This window comes from Crinia signifera, chromosome 12, assembly GCF_055691185.1.
Source record: "Crinia signifera chromosome 12, ASM5569118v1, whole genome shotgun sequence".
Classification (NCBI taxonomy): Eukaryota; Metazoa; Chordata; class Amphibia; order Anura; family Myobatrachidae; genus Crinia; species Crinia signifera.
This window is the reverse complement of record NC_139228.1, coordinates 48,605,849-48,630,132: the sequence shown is the minus strand read 5'-3', so window position 1 is coordinate 48,630,132 and position 24,284 is coordinate 48,605,849. Positions and strand designations below refer to the sequence as shown.

Here is a 24,284-nt window from a genome sequence, read left to right as displayed (position 1 = left end):
ATAGAAGTAGAAGAGTGCAAAAAAGTGCCTGTATCTCACCTACAGCCATACTACATTGGATACGCCCAATCTAATCTGATCTTGGAAGCTAAGCAGTGATGGGCCTGGTTAGTACTTGGGTGGGAGACCACATGGGAACACCAGGTCCTGTAGGTTTTTTCCCATTACTGGCAAATTGTTTTTATTCTCTAGCTATTTAAATTGGAAACTTTTTTTTATTGCCAGTACAGACATTTGGAAGAGGTCAAACAGACACAATAGCCATCACCTAAAAACTTCCTACACTGTTTAGGCCCAATCCCAACTGCTTTTGGCAGCTAAACAGTGTTGAGCCTCTTTAGTAGTTTAATTTGGGACCACCTGCTTATATCATGTCCTGTAGGTCTTTTTACATTATCAACACATGATTTTTTTCAGTAAGCCAAAACAGTTAGGAAACTTTTTTATTAGCTTACCTGGTTATAGAAGTAGAAGAGTGCAAAAAAGTGCCTGTATCTCACCTACAGTCATACCACATTGGATACGCCCAATCTCGTCTGATCTTGGAAGCTAAGCAGTGATGGGCCTGGTTAGTACTTGGGTGGGTGACCACATGGGAACACCAGGTGCTGTAGGGATTTCCCATTACTGGCAAATTGTTTTTATTCTCTAGCTATTTAAATTGGAAACTTTTTCTTTTTATTGCCAATACAGACATTTGGGAGAGGTCAAACAGACACAATAGCCATCACCTAAAAACTTACCACACTGTTTAGGCCCAATTCCAACTGCTTTTGGCAGCTAAACAGTGTTGAGCCTCTTTAGTAGTTTAATTTGAGACCACCTGCTAATATCATGTCCTGTAGGTCTTTTTACATGACCAACACATGATTTTTTTCAGTAAGCCAAAACAGTTAGGAATTTTTTTTATTAGCTTACCTGGTTATAGAAGTAGAAGAGAGCAAAAAAGTGCCTGTATCTCACCTACAGCCATACCACATTGGATACGCCCAATCTCGTCTGATCTTGGAAGCTAAGCAGTGATGGGCCTGGTTAGTACTTGGGTGGGTGACCACATGGGAACACCAGGTGCTATAGGGTTTTCTCATTACTGGCAAATTGTTTTTATTCTCTAGCTATTTAAATTGGAAACTTTTTTTATTTCCAGTACAGACATTTGGAAGAGGTCAAACAGACACAATAGCCATCACCTAAAAACTTACCACACTGCTTAGGCCCAATCCCAACTGCTTTTGGCAGCTAAACAGTGTTGAGCCTCTTTAGTAGTTTAATTTGAGACCTACTGCTTATATCATGTCCTGTAGGTCTTTTTACATTATCAACACATGATTTTTTTCAGTAAGCCAAAACAGTTAGGAAATTTTTTTATTAGCTTACCTGGTTATAGAAGTAGAAGAGTGCAAAAAAGTGCCTGTATCTCACCTACAGCCATACTACATTGGATACGCCCAATCTAATCTGATCTTGGAAGCTAAGCAGTGATGGGCCTGGTTAGTACTTGGGTGGGAGACCACATGGGAACACCAGGTGCGGTAGGTTTTTTCCCATTACTGGCAAATTGTTTTTATTCTCTAGCTATTTAAATTGGAAACTTTTTTTTATTGCCAGTACAGACATTTGGAAGAGGTCAAACAGACACAATAGCCATCACCTAAAAACTTCCTACACTGTTTAGGCCCAATCCCAACTGCTTTTGGCAGCTAAACAGTGTTGAGCCTCTTTAGTAGTTTAATTTGGGACCACCTGCTTATATCATGTCCTGTAGGTCTTTTTACATTATCAACACATGATTTTTTTCAGTAAGCCAAAACAGTTAGGAAACTTTTTTATTAGCTTACCTGGTTATAGAAGTAGAAGAGTGCAAAAAAGTGCCTGTATCTCACTTACAGTCATACCACATTGGATACGCCCAATCTCGTCTGATCTTGGAAGCTAAGCAGTGATGGGCCTGGTTAGTACTTGGGTGGGTGACCTCATGGGAACACCAGGTGCTGTAGGGATTTCCCATTACTGGCAAATTGTTTTTATTCTCTAGCTATTTAAATTGGAAACTTTTTCTTTTTATTGCCAATACAGACATTTGGGAGAGGTCAAACAGACACAATAGCCATCACCTAAAAACTTACCACACTGTTTAGGCCCAATTCCAACTGCTTTTGGCAGCTAAACAGTGTTGAGCCTCTTTAGTAGTTTAATTTGAGACCACCTGCTAATATCATGTCCTGTAGGTCTTTTTACATTACCAACACATGATTCCAACTGCTTTTGGCAGCTAAACAGTGTTGAGCCTCTTTAGTAGTTTAATTTGAGACCACCTGCTAATATCATGTCCTGTAGGTCTTTTTACATTACCAACACATGATTTTTTTCAGTAAGCCAATACAGTTAGGAAACTTTTTTATTAGCTTACCTGGTTATAGAAGTAGAAGAGGGCAAAAAAGTGCAGGTATCTCACCAACAGCCATACCACATTGGATACGCCCAATCTCGTCTGATCTTCGAAGCTAAGCAGTGTTGGGCCTGGTTAGTACTTGGGTGGGAGACCACATGGAAACACCAGGTGCTGTAGGTTTTTTCCCATTACTGGCAAATTGTTTTTATTCTCTTGCTATTTAAATTGGAAACTTTTTATTTTTATTGCCAATACAGACATTTGGGAGAGGTCAAACAGACACAATAGCCATCACCTAAAGACTTACCACAACGTTTCGGCCCAATTCCAACTGCTTTTGGCAGCTAAATAGTGTTGAGCCTCTTTAGTAGTTTAATTTGAGACCACCTGCTTATATCATGTCCTGTAGGTCTTTTTACATGACCAACACATGATTTTTTTCAGTAAGCCAAAACAGTTAGGAAACTTTTTGATTAGCTTACCTGGTTATAGAAGTAGAAGAGGGCAAAAAAGTGCCTGTATCTCACCTACAACCATACCACATTGAATAAGCCTAATCTTGTCTGATCTTGGAAGCTAAGCAGTGATGGGCCTGGTTAGTACTTGGGTGGGAGACCACATGGGAACACCAGGTGCTGTAGGTTTTTTTCCCATTACTGGCAAATTGTTTTTATTCTCTAGCTATTTAAATTGGAAACTTTTTTTTTATTGCCAGTACAGACATTTGGAAGAGGTCAAACAGACACAATAGCCATCCCCTAAAAACTTACCACACTGTTTAGGCCCAATTCCAACTGCTTTTGGCAGCTAAACAGTGTTGAGCCTCTTTAGTAGATTAATTTGAGACCACCTGCTAATATTATGTCCTGTAGGTCTTTTTACATTACCAACACATGATTTTTTTCAGTAAGCCAAAACAGTTAGGAAACTTTTTTATTAGCTTACCTGGTTATGGAAGTAGAAGAGGGCAAAAAAGTGCCTGTATCTCATCTATAGCCATACCACATTGGACACACCCAATCTCGGAAGCTAAGCAGTGTTGGGACTGTTTAGTACTTGGGTGGGAGACCACATGGGAACACCAGGTGCTGTAGGTTTTTACCATTACTGGCAAATTGTTTTTATTCTCTAGCTATTTAAATTGGAAACTTTTTCTTTTTATTGCCAGTACAGACATTTGGAAGAGGTCAAACAGACACAATAGCTATCACCTAAAAACTTACCACAGTGTTTAGGCCCAATTCCAACTGCTTTTGGCAGCTAAACAGTGTTGAGCCTCTTTAGTAGTTTAATTTGAGACCACCTGCTTATATCATGTCCTGTAGGTCTTTTTACATTATCAACACATGATTTTTTTCAGTAAGCCAAAACAGTTAGGAAAATTTTTTATTAGCTTACCTGGTTATAGAAGTAGAAGAGTGCAAAAAAGTGCCTGTATCTCACCTACAGCCATACTACATTGGATACGCCCAATCTCATCTGATCTTGGAAGCTAAGCAGTGATGGGCCTGGTTAGTACTTGGGTGGGAGACCACATGGGAACACCAGGTGCGGTAGGTTTTTTCCCATTACTGGCAAATTGTTTTTATTCTCTAGCTATTTAAATTGGAAACTTTTTTTTTTTGCCAGTACAGACATTTGGAAGAGGTCAAACAGACACAATAGCCATCACCTAAAAACTTCCTACACTGTTTAGGCCCAATCCCAACTGCTTTTGGCAGCTAAACAGTGTTGAGCCTCTTTAGTAGTTTAATTTGGGACCACCTGCTTATATCATGTCCTGTAGGTCTTTTTACATTATCAACACATGATTTTTTTCAGTAAGCCAAAACAGTTAGGAAACTTTTTTATTAGCTTACCTGGTTATAGAAGTAGAAGAGTGCAAAAAAGTGCCTGTATCTCACCTACAGTCATACCACATTGGATATGCCCAATCTCGTCTGATCTTGGAAGCTAAGCAGTGATGGGCCTGGTTAGTACTTGGGTGGGTGACCACATGGGAACACCAGGTGCTGTAGGGATTTCCCATTACTGGCAAATTGTTTTTATTCTCTAGCTATTTAAATTGGAAACTTTTTCTTTTTATTGCCAATACAGACATTTGGGAGAGGTCAAACAGACACAATAGCCATCACCTAAAAACTTACCACACTGTTTAGGCCCAATTCCAACTGCTTTTGGCAGCTAAACAGTGTTGAGCCTCTTTAGTAGTTTAATTTGAGACCACCTGCTAATATCATGTCCTGTAGGTCTTTTTACATTACCAACACATGATTCCAACTGCTTTTGGCAGCTAAACAGTGTTGAGCCTCTTTAGTAGTTTAATTTGAGACCACCTGCTAATATCATGTCCTGTAGGTCTTTTTACATTACCAACACATGATTTTTTTCAGTAAGCCAATACAGTTAGGAAACTTTTTTATTAGCTTACCTGGTTATAGAAGTAGAAGAGGGCAAAAAAGTGCAGGTATCTCACCAACAGCCATACCACATTGGATACGCCCAATCTCGTCTGATCTTTGAAGCTAAGCAGTGTTGGGCCTGGTTAGTACTTGGGTGGGAGACCACATGGAAACACCAGGTGCTGTAGGTTTTTTCCCATTACTGGCAAATTGTTTTTATTCTCTTGCTATTTAAATTGGAAACTTTTTATTTTTATTGCCAATACAGACATTTGGGAGAGGTCAAACAGACACAATAGCCATCACCTAAAGACTTACCACAACGTTTCGGCCCAATTCCAACTGCTTTTGGCAGCTAAATAGTGTTGAGCCTCTTTAGTAGTTTAATTTGAGACCACCTGCTTATATCATGTCCTGTAGGTCTTTTTACATGACCAACACATGATTTTTTTCAGTAAGCCAAAACAGTTAGGAAACTTTTTGATTAGCTTACCTGGTTATAGAAGTAGAAGAGGGCAAAAAAGTGCCTGTATCTCACCTACAGCCATACCACATTGAATAAGCCTAATCTTGTCTGATCTTGGAAGCTAAGCAGTGATGGGCCTGGTTAGTACTTGGGTGGGAGACCACATGGGAACACCAGGTGCTGTAGGTTTTTTCCCATTACTGGCAAATTGTTTTTATTCTCTAGCTATTTAAATTGGAAACTTTTTTTTATTGCCAGTACAGACATTTGGAAGAGGTCAAACAGACACAATAGCCATCACCTAAAAACTTACCACACTGTTTAGGCCCAATTCCAACTGCTTTTGGCAGCTAAACAGTGTTGAGCCTCTTTAGTAGTTTAATTTGAGACCACCTGCTTATATCATGTCCTGTAGGTCTTTTTACATTATCAACACATGATTTTTTTCAGTAAGCCAAAACAGTTAGGAAAATTTTTTATTAGCTTACCTGGTTATAGAAGTAGAAGAGTGCAAAAAAGTGCCAGTATCTCACCTACAGCCATACTACATTGGATACGCCCAATCTCATCTGATCTTGGAAGCTAAGCAGTGATGGGCCTGGTTAGTACTTGGGTGGGAGACCACATGGGAACACCAGGTGCGGTAGGTTTTTTCCCATTACTGGCAAATTGTTTTTATTCTCTAGCTATTTAAATTGGAAACTTTTTTTTATTGCCAGTACAGACATTTGGAAGAGGTCAAACAGACACAATAGCCATCACCTAAAAACTTCCTACACTGTTTAGGCCCAATCCCAACTGCTTTTGGCAGCTAAACAGTGTTGAGCCTCTTTAGTAGTTTAATTTGGGACCACCTGCTTATATCATGTCCTGTAGGTCTTTTTACATTATCAACACATGATTTTTTTCAGTAAGCCAAAACAGTTAGGAAACTTTTTTATTAGCTTACCTGGTTATAGAAGTAGAAGAGTGCAAAAAAGTGCCTGTATCTCACCTACAGTCATACCACATTGGATACGCCCAATCTCGTCTGATCTTGGAAGCTAAGCGGTAATGGGCCTGGTTAGTACTTGGGTGGGTGACCACATGGGAACACCAGGTGCTGTAGGGATTCCCATTACTGGCAAATTGTTTTTATTCTCTAGCTATTTAAATTGGAAACTTTTTCTTTTTATTGCCAATACAGACATTTGGGAGAGGTCAAACAGACACAATAGCCATCACCTAAAAACTTACCACACTGTTTAGGCCCAATTCCAACTGCTTTTGGCAGCTAAACAGTGTTGAGCCTCTTTAGTAGTTTAATTTGAGACCACCTGCTAATATCATGTCCTGTAGGTCTTTTTACATTACCAACACATGATTCCAACTGCTTTTGGCAGCTAAACAGTGTTGAGCCTCTTTAGTAGTTTAATTTGAGACCACCTGCTAATATCATGTCCTGTAGGTCTTTTTACATTACCAACACATGATTTTTTTCAGTAAGCCAATACAGTTAGGAAACTTTTTTATTAGCTTACCTGGTTATAGAAGTAGAAGAGGGCAAAAAAGTGCAGGTATCTCACCAACAGCCATACCACATTAGATACGCCCAATCTCGTCTGATCTTCGAAGCTAAGCAGTGTTGGGCCTGGTTAGTACTTGGGTGGGAGACCACATGGAAACACCAGGTGCTGTAGGTTTTTTCCCATTACTGGCAAATTGTTTTTATTCTCTTGCTATTTAAATTGAAAACTTTTTATTTTTATTGCCAATACAGACATTTGGGAGAGGTCAAACAGACACAATAGCCATCATCTAAAGACTTACCACACTGTTTCGGCCCAATTCCAAATGCTTTTGGCAGCTAAACAGTGTTGAGCCTCTTTAGTAGTTTAATTTGAGACCACCTGCTAATATCATGTCCTTTAGGTCTTTTTACATTACCAACACATGATTTTTTTCAGTAAGCCAATACAGTTAGGAAACTTTTTTATTAACTTACCTGGTTATAGAAGTAGAAGAGGGCAAAAAAGTGCCTGTATCTCACCTACAGCCATACCACATTGGACACACCCAATCTCGTCTGATATTGGAAGCTAAGCAGTGTTGGGCCTGTTTAGTACTTGGTTGGGAGACCACATGGGAACACCAGGTGCTGTAGGTTTTTTCCCATTACTGGCAAATTGTTTTTATTCTCTAGCTATTTAAATTGGAAACTTTTTCTTTTTATTGCCAATACAGACATTTGGGAGAGGTCAAACAGACACAATAGCCATCACCTAAAGACTTACCACAACGTTTTGGCCCAATTCCAACTGCTTTTGGCAGCTAAATAGTGTTGAGCCTCTTTAGTAGTTTAATTTGAGACCACCTGCTAATATCATGTCCTGTAGGTCTTTTTACATGACCAACACATGATTTTTTTCAGTAAGCCAAAACAGTTAGGAAACTTTTTGATTAGCTTACCTGGTTATAGAAGTAGAAGAGGGCAAAAAAGTGCCTGTATCTCACCTACAGCCATACCACATTGAATAAGCCTAATCTTGTCTGATCTTGGAAGCTAAGCAGTGATGGGCCTGGTTAGTACTTGGGTGGGAGACCACATGGGAACACCAGGTGCTGTAGGTTTTTTCCCATTACTGGCAAATTGTTTTTATTCTCTAGCTATTTAAATTGGAAACTTTTTTTTATTGCCAGTACAGACATTTGGAAGAGGTCAAACAGACACAATAGCCATCACCTAAAAACTTACCACACTATTTAGGCCCAATTCCAACTGCTTTTGGCAGCTAAACAGTGTTGAGCCTCTTTAGTAGATTAATTTGAGACCACCTGCTAATATTATGTCCTGTAGGTCTTTTTACATTACCAACACATGATTTTTTTCAGTAAGCCAAAACAGTTAGGAAACTTTTTTATTAGCTTACCTGGTTATGGAAGTAGAAGAGGGCAAAAAAGTGCCTGTATCTCATCTATAGCCATACCACATTGGACACACCCAATCTCGTCTGATCTTGGAAGCTAAGCAGTGTTGGGCCTGTTTAGTACTTGGGTGGGAGACCACATGGGAACACCAGGTGCTGTAGGTTTTTACCATTACTGGCAAATTGTTTTTGTTCTCTAGCTATTTAAATTGGAAACTTTTTCTTTTTATTGCCAGTACAGACATTTGGAAGAGGTCAAACAGACACAATAGCTATCACCTAAAAACTTACCACAGTGTTTAGGCCCAATTCCAACTGCTTTTGGCAGCTAAACAGTGTTGAGCCTCTTTAGTAGTTTAATTTGAGACCACCTGCTTATATCATGTCCTGTAGGTCTTTTTACATTATCAACACATGATTTTTTTCAGTAAGCCAAAACAGTTAGGAAACTTTTTTATTAGCTTACCTGGTTATAGAAGTAGAAGAGTGCAAAAAAGTGCCTTTATCTCACCTACAGCCATACCACAATGAATACGCCCAATCTCGTCTGATCTTGGAAGCTAAGCAGTGATGGGCCTGGTTAGTACTTGGGTGGGTGACCACATGGGAACACCAGGTGCTGTAGGTTTTTTCCCATTACTTGCAAATTGTTTTTATTCTCTAGCTATTTAAATTGGAAACTTTTTTTTTATTGACAGTACAGACATTTGGAAGAGGTCAAACAGACACAATAGCCATCACCTAAAAACTTACCACACTGTTTTGGCCCAATCCCAACTGCTTTTGGCAGCTAAACAGTGTTGAGCCTCTTTAGTAGTTTAATTTGAGACCACCTGCTTATATTATGTCCTGTAGGTCTTTTTACATTACCAACACATGATTTTTTTCAGTAAGCCAAAACAGTTAGGAAACTTTTTTATTAGCTTACCTGGTTATGGAAGTAGAAGAGGGCAAAAAAGTGCCGGTATCTCATCTACAGTCATACCACATTGGACACACCCAATCTCGTCTGATCTTGGAAGCTAAGCAGTGTTGGGCCTGTTTAGTACTTGGGTGGGAGACCACATGGGAACACCAGGTGCTGTAGGTTTTTCCCATTACTGGCAAATTGTTTTTATTCTCTAGCTATTTAAATTGGAAACTTTTTCTTTTTATTGCCAGTACAGACATTTGGAAGAGGTCAAACAGACACAATAGCTATCACCTAAAAACTTACCACAGTGTTTAGGCCCAATTCCAACTGCTTTTGGCAGCTAAACAGTGTTGAGTCTCTTTAGTAGTTTAATTTGAGACCACCTGCTTATATCATGTCCTGTAGGTCTTTTTACATGACCAACACATGATTCCAACTGCTTTTGGCAGCTAAACAGTGTTGAGCCTCTTTAGTAGTTTAATTTGAGACCACCTGCTAATATCATGTCCTGTAGGTCTATTTACATTACCAACACATGATTTTTTTCAGTAAGCCAATACAGTTAGGAAACTTTTTTATTAGCTTACCTGGTTATAGAAGTAGAAGAGGGCAAAAAAGTGCAGGTATCTCACCAACAGCCATACCACATTGGATACGCCCAATCTCGTCTGATCTTCGAAGCTAAGCAGTGTTGGGCCTGGTTAGTACTTGGGTGGGAGACCACATGGAAACACCAGGTGCTGTAGGTTTTTTCCCATTACTGGCAAATTGTTTTTATTCTCTTGCTATTTAAATTGAAAACTTTTTATTTTTATTGCCAATACAGACATTTGGGAGAGGTCAAACAGACACAATAGCCATCATCTAAAGACTTACCACACTGTTTCGGCCCAATTCCAACTGCTTTTGGCAGCTAAACAGTGTTGAGCCTCTTTAGTAGTTTAATTTGAGACCACCTGCTAATATCATGTCCTTTAGGTCTTTTTACATTACCAACACATGATTTTTTTCAGTAAGCCAATACAGTTAGGAAACTTTTTTATTAACTTACCTGGTTTTAGAAGTAGAAGAGGGCAAAAAAGTGCCTGTATCTCACCTACAGCCATACCACATTGGACACACCCAATCTCGTCTGATCTTGGAAGCTAAGCAGTGTTGGGCCTGTTTAGTACTTGGTTGGGAGACCACATGGGAACACCAGGTGCTGTAGGTTTTTCCCATTACTGGCAAATTGTTTTTATTCTCTAGCTATTTAAATTGGAAACTTTTTCTTTTTATTGCCAATACAGACATTTGGGAGAGGTCAAACAGACACAATAACCATCACCTAAAGACTTACCACAACGTTTCGGCCCAATTCCAACTGCTTTTGGCAGCTAAATAGTGTTGAGCCTCTTTAGTAGTTTAATTTGAGACCACCTGCTAATATCATGTCCTGTAGGTCTTTTTACATGACCAACACATGATTTTTTTCAGTAAGCCAAAACAGTTAGGAAACTTTTTGATTAGCTTACCTGGTTATAGAAGTAGAAGAGGGCAAAAAAGTGCCTGTATCTCACCTACAGCCATACCACATTGAATAAGCCTAATCTTGTCTGATCTTGGAAGCTAAGCAGTGATGGGCCTGGTTAGTACTTGGGTGGGAGACCACATGGGAACACCAGGTGCTGTAGGTTTTTTCCCATTACTGGCAAATTGTTTTTATTCTCTAGCTATTTAAATTGGAAACTTTTTTTTATTGCCAGTACAGACATTTGGAAGAGGTCAAACAGACACAATAGCCATCACCTAAAAACTTACCACACTGTTTAGGCCCAATTCCAACTGCTTTTGGCAGCTAAACAGTGTTGAGCCTCTTTAGTAGATTAATTTGAGACCACCTGCTAATATTATGTCCTGTAGGTCTTTTTACATGACCAACACATGATTTTTTTCAGTAAGCCAAAACAGTTAGAAAACTTTTTTATTAGCTTACCTGGTTATGGAAGTAGAAGAGGGCAAAAAAGTGCCTGTATCTCATCTATAGCCATACCACATTGGACACACCCAATCTCGTCTGATCTTGGAAGCTAAGCAGTGTTGGGCCTGTTTAGTACTTGGGTGGGAGACCACATGGGAACACCAGGTGCTGTAGGTTTTTACCATTACTGGCAAATTGTTTTTATTCTCTAGTTATTTAAATTGGAAACTTTTTCTTTTTATTGCCAGTACAGACATTTGGAAGAGGTCAAACAGACACAATAGCTATCACCTAAAAACTTACCACAGTGTTTAGGCCCAATTCCAACTGCTTTTGGCAGCTAAACAGTGTTGAGCCTCTTTAGTAGTTTAATTTGAGACCACCTGCTTATATCATGTCCTGTAGGTCTTTTTACATTATCAACACATGATTTTTTTCAGTAAGCCAAAACAGTTAGGAAACTTTTTTATTAGCTTACCTGGTTATAGAAGTAGAAGAGTGCAAAAAAGTGCTTTTATCTCACCTACAGCCATACCACAATGAATACGCCCAATCTCGTCTGATCTTGGAAGCTAAGCAGTGATGGGCCTGGTTAGTACTTGGGTGGGTGACCACATGGGAACACCAGGTGCTGTAGGTTTTTTCCCATTACTGGCAAATTGTTTTTATTCTCTAGCTATTTAAATTGGAAACTTTTTTTTATTGACAGTACAGACATTTGGAAGAGGTCAAACAGACACAATAGCCATCACCTAAAAACTTACCACACTGTTTAGGCCCAATCCCAACTGCTTTTGGCAGCTAAACAGTGTTGAGCCTCTTTAGTAGTTTAATTTGAGACCACCTGCTTATATCATGTCCTGTAGGTCTTTTTACATGACCAACACATGATTTTTTTCAGTAAGCCAAAACAGTTAGGAAACTTTTTTATTAGCTTACCTGGTTATAGAAGTAGAAGAGAGCAAAAAAGTGCCTGTAGCTCACCTACAGCCATACCACATTGGATACGCCCAATCTCGTCTGATCTTGGAAGCTAAGCAGTGATGGGCCTGGTTAGTACTTGGGTGGGTGACCACATGGGAACACCAGGTGCTGTAGGGTTTTCCCATTACTGGCAAATTGTTTTTATTCTCTAGCTATTTAAATTGGAAACTTTTTTATTTCAAGTACAGACATTTGGAAGAGGTCAAACAGACACAATAGCCATCACCTAAAAACTTACCACACTGTTTAGGCCCAATCCCAACTGCTTTTGGCAGCTAAACAGTGTTGAGCCTCTTTAGTAGTTTAATTTGAGACCACCTGCTTATATCATGTCCTGTAGGTCTTTTTACATTATCAACACATGATTTTTTTCAGTAAGCCAAAACAGTTAGGAAACTTTTTTATTAGCTTACCTGGTTATAGAAGTAGAAGAGTGCAAAAAAGTGTCTGTATCTCACCTACAGCCATACCACATTGGATACGCCCAATCTCGTCTGATCTTGGAAGCTAAGCAGTGATGGGCCTGGTTAGTACTTGGGTGGGTGACCACATGGGAACACCAGGTGCTGTAGGTTTTTTCCCATTACTGGCAAATTGTTTTTATTCTCTAGCTATATAAATTGGAAACTTTTTTTTATTGCCAGTACAGACATTTGGAAGAGGTCAAACAGACACAATAGCCATCACCTAAAAAACTTACCACACTGTTTAGGCCCAATCCCAACTGCTTTTGGCAGCTAAACAGTGTTGAGCCTCTTTAGTAGTTTAATTTGGGACCACCTGCTTATATCATGTCCTGTAGGTCTTTTTACATTATCAACACATGATTTTTTTCAGTAAGCCAAAACAGTTAACAAACTTTTTTATTAGCTTACCTGGTTATAGAAGTAGAAGAGTGCAAAAAAGTGCCTGTGTCTCACCTACAGCCATACTACATTGGATACACCCAATCTCATCTGATCTTGGAAGCTAAGCAGTGATGGGCCTGGTTAGTACTTGGGTGGGAGACCACATGGGAACACCAGGTGCGGTAGGTTTTTTCCCATTACTGGCAAATTGTTTTTATTCTCTAGCTATTTAAATTGGAAACTTTTTTTTATTGCCAGTACAGACATTTGGAAGAGGTCAAACAGACACAATAGCCATCACCTAAAAACTTACCACACTGTTTAGGCCCAATCCCAACTGCTTTTGGCAGCTAAACAGTGTTGAGCCTCTTTAGTAGTTTAATTTGGGACCACCTGCTTATATCATGTCCTGTAGGTCTTTTTACATTATCAACACATGATTTTTTTCAGTAAGCCAAAACAGTTAGGAAACTTTTTTATTAGCTTACCTGGTTATAGAAGTAGAAGAGAGCAAAAAAGTGCCTGCATCTCACCTACAGCCATACCACATTGGATACGCCCAATCTCGTCTGATCTTGGAAGCTAAGCAGTGTTGGGCCTGTTTAGTACTTGGGTGGGAGACCACATGGGAACACCAGGTGCTGTAGGTTTTTACCATTACTGGCAAATTGTTTTTATTCTCTAGCTATTTAAATTGGAAACTTTTTCTTTTTATTGCCAGTACAGACATTTGGAAGAGGTCAAACAGACACAATAGCTATCACCTAAAAACTTACCACAGTGTTTAGGCCCAATTCCAACTGCTTTTGGCAGCTAAACAGTGTTGAGCCTCTTTAGTAGTTTAATTTGAGACCACCTGCTTATATCATGTCCTGTAGGTCTTTTTACATTATCAACACATGATTTTTTTCAGTAAGCCAAAACAGTTAGGAAACTTTTTTATTAGCTTACCTGGTTATAGAAGTAGAAGAGTGCAAAAAAGTGCTTTTATCTCACCTACAGCCATACCACAATGAATACGCCCAATCTCGTCTGATCTTGGAAGCTAAGCAGTGATGGGCCTGGTTAGTACTTGGGTGGGTGACCACATGGGAACACCAGGTGCTGTAGGTTTTTTCCCATTACTGGCAAATTGTTTTTATTCTCTAGCTATTTAAATTGGAAACTTTTTTTTATTGACAGTACAGACATTTGGAAGAGGTCAAACAGACACAATAGCCATCACCTAAAAACTTACCACACTGTTTAGGCCCAATCCCAACTGCTTTTGGCAGCTAAACAGTGTTGAGCCTCTTTAGTAGTTTAATTTGAGACCACCTGCTTATATCATGTCCTGTAGGTCTTTTTACATGACCAACACATGATTTTTTTCAGTAAGCCAAAACAGTTAGGAAACTTTTTTATTAGCTTACCTGGTTATAGAAGTAGAAGAGAGCAAAAAAGTGCCTGTATCTCACCTACAGCCATACCACATTGGATACGCCCAATCTCGTCTGATCTTGGAAGCTAAGCAGTGATGGGCCTGGTTAGTACTTGGGTGGGTGACCACATGGGAACACCAGGTGCTGTAGGGTTTTCCCATTACTGGCAAATTGTTTTTATTCTCTAGCTATTTAAATTGGAAACTTTTTTATTTCAAGTACAGACATTTGGAAGAGGTCAAACAGACACAATAGCCATCACCTAAAAACTTACCACACTGTTTAGGCCCAATCCCAACTGCTTTTGGCAGCTAAACAGTGTTGAGCCTCTTTAGTAGTTTAATTTGAGACCACCTGCTTATATCATGTCCTGTAGGTCTTTTTACATTATCAACACATGATTTTTTTCAGTAAGCCAAAACAGTTAGGAAACTTTTTTATTAGCTTACCTGGTTATAGAAGTAGAAGAGTGCAAAAAAGTGTCTGTATCTCACCTACAGCCATACCACATTGGATACGCCCAATCTCGTCTGATCTTGGAAGCTAAGCAGTGATGGGCCTGGTTAGTACTTGGGTGGGTGACCACATGGGAACACCAGGTGCTGTAGGTTTTTTCCCATTACTGGCAAATTGTTTTTATTCTCTAGCTATATAAATTGGAAACTTTTTTTTATTGCCAGTACAGACATTTGGAAGAGGTCAAACAGACACAATAGCCATCACCTAAAAAACTTACCACACTGTTTAGGCCCAATCCCAACTGCTTTTGGCAGCTAAACAGTGTTGAGCCTCTTTAGTAGTTTAATTTGAGACCACCTGCTTATATCATGTCCTGTAGGTCTTTTTACATGACCAACACATGATTTTTTTCAGTAAGCCAAAACAGTTAGGAAACTTTTTTATTAGCTTACCTGGTTATAGAAGTAGAAGAGTGCAAAAAAGTGCCTGTGTCTCACCTACAGCCATACTACATTGGATACACCCAATCTCATCTGATCTTGGAAGCTAAGCAGTGATGGGCCTGGTTAGTACTTGGGTGGGAGACCACATGGGAACACCAGGTGCGGTAGGTTTTTTCCCATTACTGGCAAATTGTTTTTATTCTCTAGCTATTTAAATTGGAAACTTTTTTTTATTGCCAGTACAGACATTTGGAAGAGGTCAAACAGACACAATAGCCATCACCTAAAAACTTACCACACTGTTTAGGCCCAATCCCAACTGCTTTTGGCAGCTAAACAGTGTTGAGCCTCTTTAGTAGTTTAATTTGGGACCACCTGCTTATATCATGTCCTGTAGGTCTTTTTACATTATCAACACATGATTTTTTTCAGTAAGCCAAAACAGTTAGGAAACTTTTTTATTAGCTTACCTGGTTATAGAAGTAGAAGAGAGCAAAAAAGTGCCTGTATCTCACCTACAGCCATACCACATTGGATACGCCCAATCTCGTCTGATCTTGGAAGCTAAGCAGTGATGGGCCTGGTTAGTACTTGGGTGGGAGATCACATGGGAACACCAGGTGCTGTAGGGTTTTCCCATTACTGGCAAATTGTTTTTATTCTCTAGCTATTTAAATTGGAAACTTTTTTTTATTGCCAGTACAGACATTTGGAAGAGGTCAAACAGACACAATAGCCATCACCTAAAAACTTACCACACTGTTTAGGCCCAATTCCAACTGCTTTTGGCAGCTAAACAGTGTTGAGCCTCTTTAGTAGATTAATTTGAGACCACCTGCTAATATTATGTCCTGTAGGTCTTTTTACATTACCAACACATGATTTTTTTCAGTAAGCCAAAACAGTTAGGAAACTTTTTTATTAGCTTACCTGGTTATGGAAGTAGAAGAGGGCAAAAAAGTGCCTGTATCTCATCTATAGCCATACCACATTGGACACACCCAATCTCGTCTGATCTTGGAAGCTAAGCAGTGTTGGGCCTGTTTAGTACTTGGGTGGGAGACCACATGGGAACACCAGGTTCTGTAGGTTTTTACCATTACTGGCAAATTGTTTTTATTCTCTAGCTATTTAAATTGGAAACTTTTTCTTTTTATTGCCAGTACAGACATTTGGAAGAGGTCAAACAGACACAATAGCTATCACCTAAAAACTTACCACAGTGTTTAGGCCCAATTCCAACTGCTTTTGGCAGCTAAACAGTGTTGAGCCTCTTTAGTAGTTTAATTTGAGACCACCTGCTTATATCATGTCCTGTAGGTCTTTTTACATTATCAACACATGATTTTTTTCAGTAAGCCAAAACAGTTAGGAAACTTTTTTATTAGCTTACCTGGTTATAGAAGTAGAAGAGTGCAAAAAAGTGTCTGTATCTCACCTACAGCCATACCACATTGGATACGCCCAATCTCGTCTGATCTTGGAAGCTAAGCAGTGATGGGCCTGGTTAGTACTTGGGTGGGTGACCACATGGGAACACCAGGTGCTGTAGGTTTTTTTTCCCATTACTGGCAAATTGTTTTTATTCTCTAGCTATATAAATTGGAAACTTTTTTTTATTGCCAGTACAGACATTTGGAAGAGGTCAAACAGACACAATAGCCATCACCTAAAAACTTACCACACTGTTTAGGCCCAATCCCAACTGCTTTTGGCAGCTAAACAGTGTTGAGCCTCTTTAGTAGTTTAATTTGAGACCACCTGCTTATATCATGTCCTGTAGGTCTTTTTACATGACCAACACATGATTTTTTTCAGTAAGCCAAAACAGTTAGGAAACTTTTTTATTAGCTTACCTGGTTATAGAAGTAGAAGAGTGCAAAAAAGTGCCTGTGTCTCACCTACAGCCATACTACATTGGATACACCCAATCTCATCTGATCTTGGAAGCTAAGCAGTGATGGGCCTGGTTAGTACTTGGGTGGGAGACCACATGGGAACACCAGGTGCGGTAGGTTTTTTCCCATTACTGGCAAATTGTTTTTATTCTCTAGCTATTTAAATTGGAAACTTTTTTTTATTGCCAGTACAGACATTTGGAAGAGGTCAAACAGACACAATAGCCATCACCTAAAAACTTACCACACTGTTTAGGCCCAATCCCAACTGCTTTTGGCAGCTAAACAGTGTTGAGCCTCTTTAGTAGTTTAATTTGGGACCACCTGCTTATATCATGTCCTGTAGGTCTTTTTACATTATCAACACATGATTTTTTTCAGTAAGCCAAAACAGTTAGGAAACTTTTTTATTAGCTTACCTGGTTATAGAAGTAGAAGAGAGCAAAAAAGTGCCTATATCTCACCTACAGCCATACCACATTGGATACGCCCAATCTCGTCTGATCTTGGAAGCTAAGCAGTGATGGGCCTGGTTAGTACTTGGGTGGGAGACCACATGGGAACACCAGGTGCGGTAGGTTTTTTCCCATTACTGGCAAATTGTTTTTATTCTCTAGCTATTTAAATTGGAAACTTTTTTTTTATTGACAGTACAGACATTTGGAAGAGGTCAAACAGACACAATAGCCATCACCTAAAAACTTACCACACTGTTTAGGCCCAATTCCAACTGCTTTTGGCAGCTAAACAGTGTTGAGCCTCTTTAGTAGTTTAATTTGAGACCACCTGCTAAAATTATGTCCTGTAGGTCTTTTTACATTACCAACACATGATTTTTTTCAGTAAGCCAAAACAGTTAGGAAACTTTTTTATTAGCTTACCTGGTTATGGAAGTAGAAGAGGGCAAAAAAGTGCCTGTATCTCATCTATAGCCATACCACATTGGACACACCCAATCTCGTCTGATCTTGGAAGCTAAGCAGTGTTGGGCCTGTTTTGTACTTGGGTGGGAGACCACATGGGAACACCAGTTGCTGTATGTTTTTCCCATTACTGGCAAATTGTTTTTATTCTCTAGCTATTTAAATTGGAAACTTTTTCTTTTTATTGCCAGTACAGACATTTGGAAGAGGTCAAACAGACACAATAGCTATCACCTAAAAACTTACCACAGAGTTTAGGCCCAATTCCAACTGCTTTTGGCAGCTAAACAGTGTTGAGAATCTTTAGTAGTTTAATTTGAGACCACCTGCTTATATCATGTCCTGTAGGTCTTTTTACATTATCAACACATGATTTTTTTCAGTAAGCCAAAACAGTTAGGAAACTTTTTTATTAGCTTACCTGGTTATAGAAGTAGAAGAGGGCAAAAAAGTGCCTGTATCTCACCTACAGCCATACCACAATCGATACGCCCAATCTCGTCTGATCTTGGAAGCTAAGCAGTGATGGGCCTGGTTAGTACTTGGGTGGGTGACCACATGGGAACACCAGGTGCTGTAGGTTTTTTCCCATTACTGGCAAATTGTTTTTATTCTCTAGCTATTTAAATTGGAAACTTTTTTTTTATTGACAGTACAGACATTTGGAAGAGGTCAAACAGACACAATAGCCATCACCTAAAAACTTACCACACTGTTTAGGCCCAATTCCAACTGCTTTTGGCAGCTAAACAGTGTTGAGCCTCTTTAGTAGATTAATTTGAGACCACCTGCTAATATTATGTCCTGTAGGTCTTTTTACATTACCAACACATGATTTTTTTCAGTAAGCCAAAACAGTTAGGAAACTTTTTTATTAGCTTACCTGGTTATGGAAGTAGAAGAGGGCAAAAAAGTGCCTGTATCTCATCTATAGCCATACCACATTGGACACACCCAATCTCGTCTGATCTTGGAAGCTAAGCAGTGTTGGGCCTGTTTAGTACTTGGGTGGGAGACCACATGGGAACACCAGGTGCTGTAGGTTTTTACCATTACTGGCAAATTGTTTTTATTCTCTAGCTATTTAAATTGGAAACTTTTTCTTTTTATTGCCAGTACAGACATTTGGAAGAGGTCAAACAGACACAATAGCTATCACCTAAAAACTTACCACAGTGTTTAGGCCCAATTCCAACTGCTTTTGGCAGCTAAACAGTGTTGAGCCTCTTTAGTAGTTTAATTTGAGACCACCTGCTTATATCATGTCCTGTAGGTCTTTTTACATTATCAACACATGATTTTTTTCAGTAAGCCAAAACAGTTAGGAAACTTTTTTATTAGCTTACCTGGTTATAGAAGTAGAAGAGTGCAAAAAAGTGCCTTTATCTCACCTACAGCCATACCACAATGAATACGCCCAATCTCGTCTGATCTTGGAAGCTAAGCAGTGATGGGCCTGGTTAGTACTTGGGTGGGTGACCACATGGGAACACCAGGTGCTGTAGGTTTTTTCCCATTACTGGCAAATTGTTTTTATTCTCTAGCTATTTAAATTGGAAACTTTTTTTTTATTGACAGTACAGTCATTTGGAAGAGGTCAAACAGACACAATAGCCATCACCTAAAAACTTACCACACTGTTTAGGCCCAATCCCAACTGCTTTTGGCAGCTAAACAGTGTTGAGCCTCTTTAGTAGTTTAATTTGAGACCACCTGCTTATATCATGTCCTGTAGGTCTTTTTACATGACCAACACATGATTTTTTTCAGTAAGCCAAAACAGTTAGGAAACTTTTTTATTAGCTTACCTGGTTATAGAAGTAGAAGAGAGCAAAAAAGTGCCTGTATCTCACCTACAGCCATACCACATTGGATACGCCCAATCTCGTCTGATCTTGGAAGCTAAGCAGTGATGGGCCTGGTTAGTACTTGGGTGGGTGACCACATGGGAACACCAGGTGCTGTAGGGTTTTCCCATTACTGGCAAATTGTTTTTATTCTCTAGCTATTTAAATTGGAAACTTTTTTATTTCAAGTACAGACATTTGGAAGAGGTCAAACAGACACAATAGCCATCACCTAAAAACTTACCACACTGTTTAGGCCCAATCCCAACTGCTTTTGGCAGCTAAACAGTGTTGAGCCTCTTTAGTAGTTTAATTTGAGACCACCTGCTTATATCATGTCCTGTAGGTCTTTTTACATTATCAACACATGATTTTTTTCAGTAAGCCAAAACAGTTAGGATACTTTTTTATTAGCTTACCTGGTTATAGAAGTAGAAGAGTGCAAAAAAGTGTCTGTATCTCACCTACAGCCATACCACATTGGATACGCCCAATCTCGTCTGATCTTGGAAGCTAAGCAGTGATGGGCCTGGTTAGTACTTGGGTGGGTGACCACATGGGAACACCAGGTGCTGTAGGTTTTTTTCCCATTACTGGCAAATTGTTTTTATTCTCTAGCTATATAAATTGGAAACTTTTTTTTATTGCCAGTACAGACATTTGGAAGAGGTCAAACAGACACAATAGCCATCACCTAAAAACTTACCACACTGTTTAGGCCCAATTCCAACTGCTTTTGGCAGCTAAACAGTGTTGAGCCTCTTTAGTAGTTTAATTTGAGACCACCTGCTTATATCATGTCCTGTAGGTCTTTTTACATGACCAACACATGATTTTTTTCAGTAAGCCAAAACAGTTAGGAAACTTTTTTATTAGCTTACCTGGTTATAGAAGTAGAAGAGTGCAAAAAAGTGCCTGTGTCTCACCTACAGCCATACTACATTGGATACACCCAATCTCATCTGATCTTGGAAGCTAAGCAGTGATGGGCCTGGTTAGTACTTGGGTGGGAGACCACATGGGAACACCAGGTGCGGTAGGTTTTTTCCCATTACTGGCAAATTGTTTTTATTCTCTAGCTATTTAAATTGGAAACTTTTTTTTATTGCCAGTACAGACATTTGGAAGAGGTCAAACAGACACAATAGCCATCACCTAAAAACTTACCACACTGTTTAGGCCCAATCCCAACTGCTTTTGGCAGCTAAACAGTGTTGAGCCTCTTTAGTAGTTTAATTTGGGACCACCTGCTTATATCATGTCCTGTAGGTCTTTTTACATTATCAACACATGATTTTTTTCAGTAAGCCAAAACAGTTAGGAAACTTTTTTATTAGCTTACCTGGTTATAGAAGTAGAAGAGAGCAAAAAAGTGCCTGTATCTCACCTACAGCCATACCACATTGGATACGCCCAATCTCGTCTGATCTTGGAAGCTAAGCAGTGATGGGCCTGGTTAGTACTTGGGTGGGAGACCACATGGGAACACCAGGTGCGGTAGGTTTTTTCCCATTACTGGCAAATTGTTTTTATTCTCTAGCTATTTAAATTGGAAACTTTTTTTTTATTGACAGTACAGACATTTGGAAGAGGTCAAACAGACACAATAGCCATCACCTAAAAACTTACCACACTGTTTAGGCCCAATTCCAACTGCTTTTGGCAGCTAAACAGTGTTGAGCCTCTTTAGTAGTTTAATTTGAGACCACCTGCTAAAATTATGTCCTGTAGGTCTTTTTACATTACCAACACATGATTTTTTTCAGTAAGCCAAAACAGTTAGGAAACTTTTTTATTAGCTTACCTGGTTATGGAAGTAGAAGAGGGCAAAAAAGTGCCTGTATCTCATCTATAGCCATACCACATTGGACACACCCAATCTCGTCTGATCTTGGAAGCTAAGCAGTGTTGGGCCTGTTTAGTACTTGGGTGGGAGACCACATGGGAACACCAGGTGCGGTAGGTTTTTTCCCATTACTGGCAAATTGTTTTTATTCTCTAGCTATTTAAATTGGAAACTTTTTTTTTATTGACAGTACAGACATTTGGAAGAGGTCAAACAGACACAATAGCCATCACCTAAAAACTTACCACACTGTTTAGGCCCAATTCCAACTGCTTTTGGCAGCTAAACAGTGTTGAGCCTCTTTAGTAGTTTAATTTGAGACCACCTGCTAAAATTATGTCCTGTAGGTCTTTTTACATTACCAACACATGATTTTTTTCAGTAAGCCAAAACAGTTAGGAAACTTTTTTATTGGCTTACCTGGTTATAGAAGTAGAAGAGTGCAAAAAAGTGCCTGTATCTCACCTACAGCCATACTACATTGGATACGCCCAATCTCATCTGATCTTGGAAGCTAAGCAGTGATGGGCCTGGTTAGTACTTGGGTGGGAGACCACATGGGAACACCAGGTGCGGTAGGTTTTTTCCCATTACTGGCAAATTGTTTTTATTCTCTAGCTATTTAAATTGGAAACTTTTTTTTATTGCCAGTACAGACATTTGGAAGAGGTCAAACAGACACAATAGCCATCACCTAAAAACTTACCACACTGTTTAGGCCCAATCCCAACTGCTTTTGGCAGCTAAACAGTGTTGAGCCTCTTTAGTAGTTTAATTTGAGACCACCTGCTTATATCATGTCCTGTAGGTCTTTTTACATTATCAACACATGATTTTTTTCAGTAAGCCAAAACAGTTAGGAAACTTTTTTATTAGCTTACCTGGTTATAGAAGTAGAAGAGTGCAAAAAAGTGCCTGTATCTCACCTACAGCCATACTACATTGGATACGCCCAATCTCATCTGATCTTGGAAGCTAAGCAGTGATGGGCCTGGTTAGTACTTGGGTGGGAGACCACATGGGAACACCAGGTGCGGTAGGTTTTTTCACATTACTGGCAAATTGTTTTTATTCTCTAGCTATTTAAATTGGAAACTTTTTTTTATTGCCAGTACAGACATTTGGAAGAGGTCAAACAGACACAATAGCCATCACCTAAAAACTTACCACACTGTTTAGGCCCAATCCCAACTGCTTTTGGCAGCTAAACAGTGTTGAGCCTCTTTAATAGTTTAATTTGGGACCACCTGCTTATATCATGTCCTGTAGGTCTTTTTACATTATCAACACATGATTTTTTTCAGTAAGCCAAAACAGTTAGGAAACTTTTTTATTAGCTTACCTGGTTATAGAAGTAGAAGAGTGCAAAAAAGTGACTGTATCTCACCTACAGCCGTACCACAATGGATACGCCCAATCTCGTCTGATCTTGGAAGCTAAGCAGTGATGGGCCTGGTTAGTACTTGGGTGGGTGACCACATGGGAACACCAGGTGCTGTAGGTTTTTTCCCATTACTGGCAAATTGTTTTTATTCTCTAGCTATTTAAATTGGAAACTTTTTTTTTTATTGCCAGTACAGACATTTGGAAGAGGTCAAACAGACACAATAGCCATAGCCTAAAAACTTACCAAACTGTTTAGGCCCAATCCCAACTGCTTTTGGCAGCTAAACAGTGTTGAGCCTCTTTTGTAGTTTAATTTGAGACCACATGCTTATATCATGTCCTGTAGGTCTTTTTACATTATCAACACATGATTTTTTTCAGTAAGCCAAAACAGTTAGGAAACCTTTTTATTAGCTTACCTGGTTATAGAAGTAGAAGAGTGCAAAAAAGTGCTTGTATCTCACCTACAGCCATACCACATTGGACATGCCCAATCTCGTCTGATCTTGGAAGCTAAGCAGTGATGGGCCTGGTTAGTACTTGGGTGGGAGACCACATGGGAACACCAGGTGCTGTAGGTTTTTTCCCATTACTGGCAAATTGTTTTTATTCTCTAGCTATTTAAATTGGAAACTTTTTTTTTTTATTGCCAATACAGACATTTGGTAGAGGTCAAACAGACACAATAGCCATCACCTAAAAACTTACCACACTGTTTAGGCCCAATTCCAACTGCTTTTGGCAGCTAAAAAGTGTTGAGCCTCTTTAGTAGTTTAATTTGAGACCACATGCTTATATCATGTCCTGTAGGTCTTTTTACATTATCAACACATGATTTTTTTCAGTAAGCCAAAACAGTTAGAAAACTTTTTGATTAGCTTACCTGGTTATAGAAGTAGAAGAGGGTAAAAAAGTGCCTGTATCTTACCTACAGCCATACCACATTGAATAAGCCTTATCTCGTCTGATCTTGGAAGCTAAGCAGTGATGGGCCTGGTTAGTACTTGGGTGGGAGACCACATGGGAACACCAGGTGCTGTTGGTTTTTTCCCATTACTGGCAAATTGTTTTTATTCTCTTGCTATTTAAATTGGAAACTTTTTATTTTTATTGCCAATACAGACATTTGGGAGAGGTCAAACAGACACAATAACCATCACCTAAAAACTTACCACACTGTTTCGGCCCAA

The 24,284-nt window shown here is 39.3% G+C and overlaps 47 non-coding genes and 5 pseudogenes across 47 annotated transcripts; all 52 read left to right on the top strand.

Annotated features, from left to right (window-relative positions):
* The first annotated feature begins 37 nt into the window (after nucleotides 1–37).
* LOC146051439 (5S ribosomal RNA) lies at nucleotides 38–156 on the top strand. The gene has a single exon (XR_014466822.1). It is a non-coding gene; the product is annotated as a 5S ribosomal RNA (ribosomal RNA).
* Nucleotides 157–498: 342 nt separating this feature from the next.
* Nucleotides 499–617, top strand: LOC146051100 (5S ribosomal RNA). The gene has a single exon (XR_014466516.1). It is a non-coding gene; the product is annotated as a 5S ribosomal RNA (ribosomal RNA).
* Nucleotides 618–961: 344 nt separating this feature from the next.
* LOC146051235 (5S ribosomal RNA) lies at nucleotides 962–1,080 on the top strand. Its single transcript, XR_014466638.1, has one exon. It is a non-coding gene; the product is annotated as a 5S ribosomal RNA (ribosomal RNA).
* Nucleotides 1,081–1,420: 340 nt separating this feature from the next.
* Nucleotides 1,421–1,539, top strand: LOC146051395 (5S ribosomal RNA). The gene has a single exon (XR_014466782.1). It is a non-coding gene; the product is annotated as a 5S ribosomal RNA (ribosomal RNA).
* Nucleotides 1,540–1,881: 342 nt separating this feature from the next.
* Nucleotides 1,882–2,000, top strand: LOC146051186 (5S ribosomal RNA). Its single transcript, XR_014466593.1, has one exon. It is a non-coding gene; the product is annotated as a 5S ribosomal RNA (ribosomal RNA).
* Nucleotides 2,001–2,453: 453 nt separating this feature from the next.
* Nucleotides 2,454–2,572, top strand: LOC146051382 (5S ribosomal RNA). Its single transcript, XR_014466770.1, has one exon. It is a non-coding gene; the product is annotated as a 5S ribosomal RNA (ribosomal RNA).
* A 345-nt stretch (nucleotides 2,573–2,917) lies between these two features.
* On the top strand, nucleotides 2,918–3,036 carry LOC146051487 (5S ribosomal RNA; annotated as a pseudogene).
* Nucleotides 3,037–3,380: 344 nt separating this feature from the next.
* Nucleotides 3,381–3,489, top strand: LOC146050824 (5S ribosomal RNA; annotated as a pseudogene).
* A 344-nt stretch (nucleotides 3,490–3,833) lies between these two features.
* Nucleotides 3,834–3,952, top strand: LOC146051191 (5S ribosomal RNA). Its single transcript, XR_014466598.1, has one exon. It is a non-coding gene; the product is annotated as a 5S ribosomal RNA (ribosomal RNA).
* A 342-nt stretch (nucleotides 3,953–4,294) lies between these two features.
* LOC146051247 (5S ribosomal RNA) lies at nucleotides 4,295–4,413 on the top strand. Its single transcript, XR_014466649.1, has one exon. It is a non-coding gene; the product is annotated as a 5S ribosomal RNA (ribosomal RNA).
* A 453-nt stretch (nucleotides 4,414–4,866) lies between these two features.
* LOC146051365 (5S ribosomal RNA) lies at nucleotides 4,867–4,985 on the top strand. The gene has a single exon (XR_014466755.1). It is a non-coding gene; the product is annotated as a 5S ribosomal RNA (ribosomal RNA).
* Nucleotides 4,986–5,330: 345 nt separating this feature from the next.
* On the top strand, nucleotides 5,331–5,449 carry LOC146051422 (5S ribosomal RNA). Its single transcript, XR_014466807.1, has one exon. It is a non-coding gene; the product is annotated as a 5S ribosomal RNA (ribosomal RNA).
* A 342-nt stretch (nucleotides 5,450–5,791) lies between these two features.
* LOC146051190 (5S ribosomal RNA) lies at nucleotides 5,792–5,910 on the top strand. Its single transcript, XR_014466597.1, has one exon. It is a non-coding gene; the product is annotated as a 5S ribosomal RNA (ribosomal RNA).
* Nucleotides 5,911–6,252: 342 nt separating this feature from the next.
* On the top strand, nucleotides 6,253–6,371 carry LOC146051363 (5S ribosomal RNA). The gene has a single exon (XR_014466753.1). It is a non-coding gene; the product is annotated as a 5S ribosomal RNA (ribosomal RNA).
* A 452-nt stretch (nucleotides 6,372–6,823) lies between these two features.
* LOC146051478 (5S ribosomal RNA) lies at nucleotides 6,824–6,942 on the top strand (annotated as a pseudogene).
* Nucleotides 6,943–7,287: 345 nt separating this feature from the next.
* LOC146051133 (5S ribosomal RNA) lies at nucleotides 7,288–7,406 on the top strand. Its single transcript, XR_014466546.1, has one exon. It is a non-coding gene; the product is annotated as a 5S ribosomal RNA (ribosomal RNA).
* A 345-nt stretch (nucleotides 7,407–7,751) lies between these two features.
* LOC146051421 (5S ribosomal RNA) lies at nucleotides 7,752–7,870 on the top strand. Its single transcript, XR_014466806.1, has one exon. It is a non-coding gene; the product is annotated as a 5S ribosomal RNA (ribosomal RNA).
* A 342-nt stretch (nucleotides 7,871–8,212) lies between these two features.
* Nucleotides 8,213–8,331, top strand: LOC146051020 (5S ribosomal RNA). The gene has a single exon (XR_014466443.1). It is a non-coding gene; the product is annotated as a 5S ribosomal RNA (ribosomal RNA).
* A 344-nt stretch (nucleotides 8,332–8,675) lies between these two features.
* LOC146050961 (5S ribosomal RNA) lies at nucleotides 8,676–8,794 on the top strand. The gene has a single exon (XR_014466394.1). It is a non-coding gene; the product is annotated as a 5S ribosomal RNA (ribosomal RNA).
* Nucleotides 8,795–9,137: 343 nt separating this feature from the next.
* LOC146050997 (5S ribosomal RNA) lies at nucleotides 9,138–9,256 on the top strand. The gene has a single exon (XR_014466423.1). It is a non-coding gene; the product is annotated as a 5S ribosomal RNA (ribosomal RNA).
* A 453-nt stretch (nucleotides 9,257–9,709) lies between these two features.
* LOC146051380 (5S ribosomal RNA) lies at nucleotides 9,710–9,828 on the top strand. Its single transcript, XR_014466769.1, has one exon. It is a non-coding gene; the product is annotated as a 5S ribosomal RNA (ribosomal RNA).
* A 345-nt stretch (nucleotides 9,829–10,173) lies between these two features.
* Nucleotides 10,174–10,292, top strand: LOC146050890 (5S ribosomal RNA). The gene has a single exon (XR_014466373.1). It is a non-coding gene; the product is annotated as a 5S ribosomal RNA (ribosomal RNA).
* A 344-nt stretch (nucleotides 10,293–10,636) lies between these two features.
* Nucleotides 10,637–10,755, top strand: LOC146051419 (5S ribosomal RNA). Its single transcript, XR_014466804.1, has one exon. It is a non-coding gene; the product is annotated as a 5S ribosomal RNA (ribosomal RNA).
* Nucleotides 10,756–11,097: 342 nt separating this feature from the next.
* LOC146051019 (5S ribosomal RNA) lies at nucleotides 11,098–11,216 on the top strand. Its single transcript, XR_014466442.1, has one exon. It is a non-coding gene; the product is annotated as a 5S ribosomal RNA (ribosomal RNA).
* A 344-nt stretch (nucleotides 11,217–11,560) lies between these two features.
* On the top strand, nucleotides 11,561–11,679 carry LOC146050959 (5S ribosomal RNA). Its single transcript, XR_014466393.1, has one exon. It is a non-coding gene; the product is annotated as a 5S ribosomal RNA (ribosomal RNA).
* Nucleotides 11,680–12,021: 342 nt separating this feature from the next.
* LOC146051012 (5S ribosomal RNA) lies at nucleotides 12,022–12,140 on the top strand. The gene has a single exon (XR_014466437.1). It is a non-coding gene; the product is annotated as a 5S ribosomal RNA (ribosomal RNA).
* A 339-nt stretch (nucleotides 12,141–12,479) lies between these two features.
* LOC146051408 (5S ribosomal RNA) lies at nucleotides 12,480–12,598 on the top strand. The gene has a single exon (XR_014466794.1). It is a non-coding gene; the product is annotated as a 5S ribosomal RNA (ribosomal RNA).
* A 343-nt stretch (nucleotides 12,599–12,941) lies between these two features.
* Nucleotides 12,942–13,060, top strand: LOC146051091 (5S ribosomal RNA). The gene has a single exon (XR_014466508.1). It is a non-coding gene; the product is annotated as a 5S ribosomal RNA (ribosomal RNA).
* A 342-nt stretch (nucleotides 13,061–13,402) lies between these two features.
* On the top strand, nucleotides 13,403–13,521 carry LOC146050924 (5S ribosomal RNA). The gene has a single exon (XR_014466382.1). It is a non-coding gene; the product is annotated as a 5S ribosomal RNA (ribosomal RNA).
* A 344-nt stretch (nucleotides 13,522–13,865) lies between these two features.
* LOC146050958 (5S ribosomal RNA) lies at nucleotides 13,866–13,984 on the top strand. The gene has a single exon (XR_014466392.1). It is a non-coding gene; the product is annotated as a 5S ribosomal RNA (ribosomal RNA).
* Nucleotides 13,985–14,326: 342 nt separating this feature from the next.
* On the top strand, nucleotides 14,327–14,445 carry LOC146051011 (5S ribosomal RNA). Its single transcript, XR_014466436.1, has one exon. It is a non-coding gene; the product is annotated as a 5S ribosomal RNA (ribosomal RNA).
* Nucleotides 14,446–14,784: 339 nt separating this feature from the next.
* Nucleotides 14,785–14,903, top strand: LOC146051396 (5S ribosomal RNA). The gene has a single exon (XR_014466783.1). It is a non-coding gene; the product is annotated as a 5S ribosomal RNA (ribosomal RNA).
* A 343-nt stretch (nucleotides 14,904–15,246) lies between these two features.
* Nucleotides 15,247–15,365, top strand: LOC146051090 (5S ribosomal RNA). Its single transcript, XR_014466507.1, has one exon. It is a non-coding gene; the product is annotated as a 5S ribosomal RNA (ribosomal RNA).
* Nucleotides 15,366–15,707: 342 nt separating this feature from the next.
* Nucleotides 15,708–15,826, top strand: LOC146051245 (5S ribosomal RNA). The gene has a single exon (XR_014466647.1). It is a non-coding gene; the product is annotated as a 5S ribosomal RNA (ribosomal RNA).
* Nucleotides 15,827–16,167: 341 nt separating this feature from the next.
* Nucleotides 16,168–16,286, top strand: LOC146051287 (5S ribosomal RNA). The gene has a single exon (XR_014466685.1). It is a non-coding gene; the product is annotated as a 5S ribosomal RNA (ribosomal RNA).
* A 344-nt stretch (nucleotides 16,287–16,630) lies between these two features.
* LOC146051384 (5S ribosomal RNA) lies at nucleotides 16,631–16,749 on the top strand. Its single transcript, XR_014466772.1, has one exon. It is a non-coding gene; the product is annotated as a 5S ribosomal RNA (ribosomal RNA).
* Nucleotides 16,750–17,093: 344 nt separating this feature from the next.
* LOC146051088 (5S ribosomal RNA) lies at nucleotides 17,094–17,212 on the top strand. Its single transcript, XR_014466505.1, has one exon. It is a non-coding gene; the product is annotated as a 5S ribosomal RNA (ribosomal RNA).
* A 342-nt stretch (nucleotides 17,213–17,554) lies between these two features.
* Nucleotides 17,555–17,673, top strand: LOC146051106 (5S ribosomal RNA). Its single transcript, XR_014466521.1, has one exon. It is a non-coding gene; the product is annotated as a 5S ribosomal RNA (ribosomal RNA).
* A 343-nt stretch (nucleotides 17,674–18,016) lies between these two features.
* LOC146051455 (5S ribosomal RNA) lies at nucleotides 18,017–18,135 on the top strand (annotated as a pseudogene).
* Nucleotides 18,136–18,479: 344 nt separating this feature from the next.
* On the top strand, nucleotides 18,480–18,598 carry LOC146051161 (5S ribosomal RNA). Its single transcript, XR_014466571.1, has one exon. It is a non-coding gene; the product is annotated as a 5S ribosomal RNA (ribosomal RNA).
* A 343-nt stretch (nucleotides 18,599–18,941) lies between these two features.
* LOC146051018 (5S ribosomal RNA) lies at nucleotides 18,942–19,060 on the top strand. Its single transcript, XR_014466441.1, has one exon. It is a non-coding gene; the product is annotated as a 5S ribosomal RNA (ribosomal RNA).
* Nucleotides 19,061–19,404: 344 nt separating this feature from the next.
* Nucleotides 19,405–19,523, top strand: LOC146050948 (5S ribosomal RNA). Its single transcript, XR_014466390.1, has one exon. It is a non-coding gene; the product is annotated as a 5S ribosomal RNA (ribosomal RNA).
* A 343-nt stretch (nucleotides 19,524–19,866) lies between these two features.
* On the top strand, nucleotides 19,867–19,985 carry LOC146051010 (5S ribosomal RNA). Its single transcript, XR_014466435.1, has one exon. It is a non-coding gene; the product is annotated as a 5S ribosomal RNA (ribosomal RNA).
* Nucleotides 19,986–20,324: 339 nt separating this feature from the next.
* LOC146051372 (5S ribosomal RNA) lies at nucleotides 20,325–20,443 on the top strand. Its single transcript, XR_014466761.1, has one exon. It is a non-coding gene; the product is annotated as a 5S ribosomal RNA (ribosomal RNA).
* Nucleotides 20,444–20,786: 343 nt separating this feature from the next.
* LOC146051087 (5S ribosomal RNA) lies at nucleotides 20,787–20,905 on the top strand. The gene has a single exon (XR_014466504.1). It is a non-coding gene; the product is annotated as a 5S ribosomal RNA (ribosomal RNA).
* A 342-nt stretch (nucleotides 20,906–21,247) lies between these two features.
* Nucleotides 21,248–21,366, top strand: LOC146051105 (5S ribosomal RNA). The gene has a single exon (XR_014466520.1). It is a non-coding gene; the product is annotated as a 5S ribosomal RNA (ribosomal RNA).
* Nucleotides 21,367–21,709: 343 nt separating this feature from the next.
* On the top strand, nucleotides 21,710–21,828 carry LOC146051260 (5S ribosomal RNA). The gene has a single exon (XR_014466660.1). It is a non-coding gene; the product is annotated as a 5S ribosomal RNA (ribosomal RNA).
* A 343-nt stretch (nucleotides 21,829–22,171) lies between these two features.
* On the top strand, nucleotides 22,172–22,290 carry LOC146051189 (5S ribosomal RNA). Its single transcript, XR_014466596.1, has one exon. It is a non-coding gene; the product is annotated as a 5S ribosomal RNA (ribosomal RNA).
* A 342-nt stretch (nucleotides 22,291–22,632) lies between these two features.
* Nucleotides 22,633–22,751, top strand: LOC146051187 (5S ribosomal RNA). The gene has a single exon (XR_014466594.1). It is a non-coding gene; the product is annotated as a 5S ribosomal RNA (ribosomal RNA).
* Nucleotides 22,752–23,093: 342 nt separating this feature from the next.
* Nucleotides 23,094–23,212, top strand: LOC146051107 (5S ribosomal RNA). Its single transcript, XR_014466522.1, has one exon. It is a non-coding gene; the product is annotated as a 5S ribosomal RNA (ribosomal RNA).
* A 344-nt stretch (nucleotides 23,213–23,556) lies between these two features.
* LOC146051024 (5S ribosomal RNA) lies at nucleotides 23,557–23,675 on the top strand. Its single transcript, XR_014466447.1, has one exon. It is a non-coding gene; the product is annotated as a 5S ribosomal RNA (ribosomal RNA).
* Nucleotides 23,676–24,020: 345 nt separating this feature from the next.
* LOC146051472 (5S ribosomal RNA) lies at nucleotides 24,021–24,139 on the top strand (annotated as a pseudogene).
* The last annotated feature ends 145 nt before the right edge of the window (nucleotides 24,140–24,284 follow it).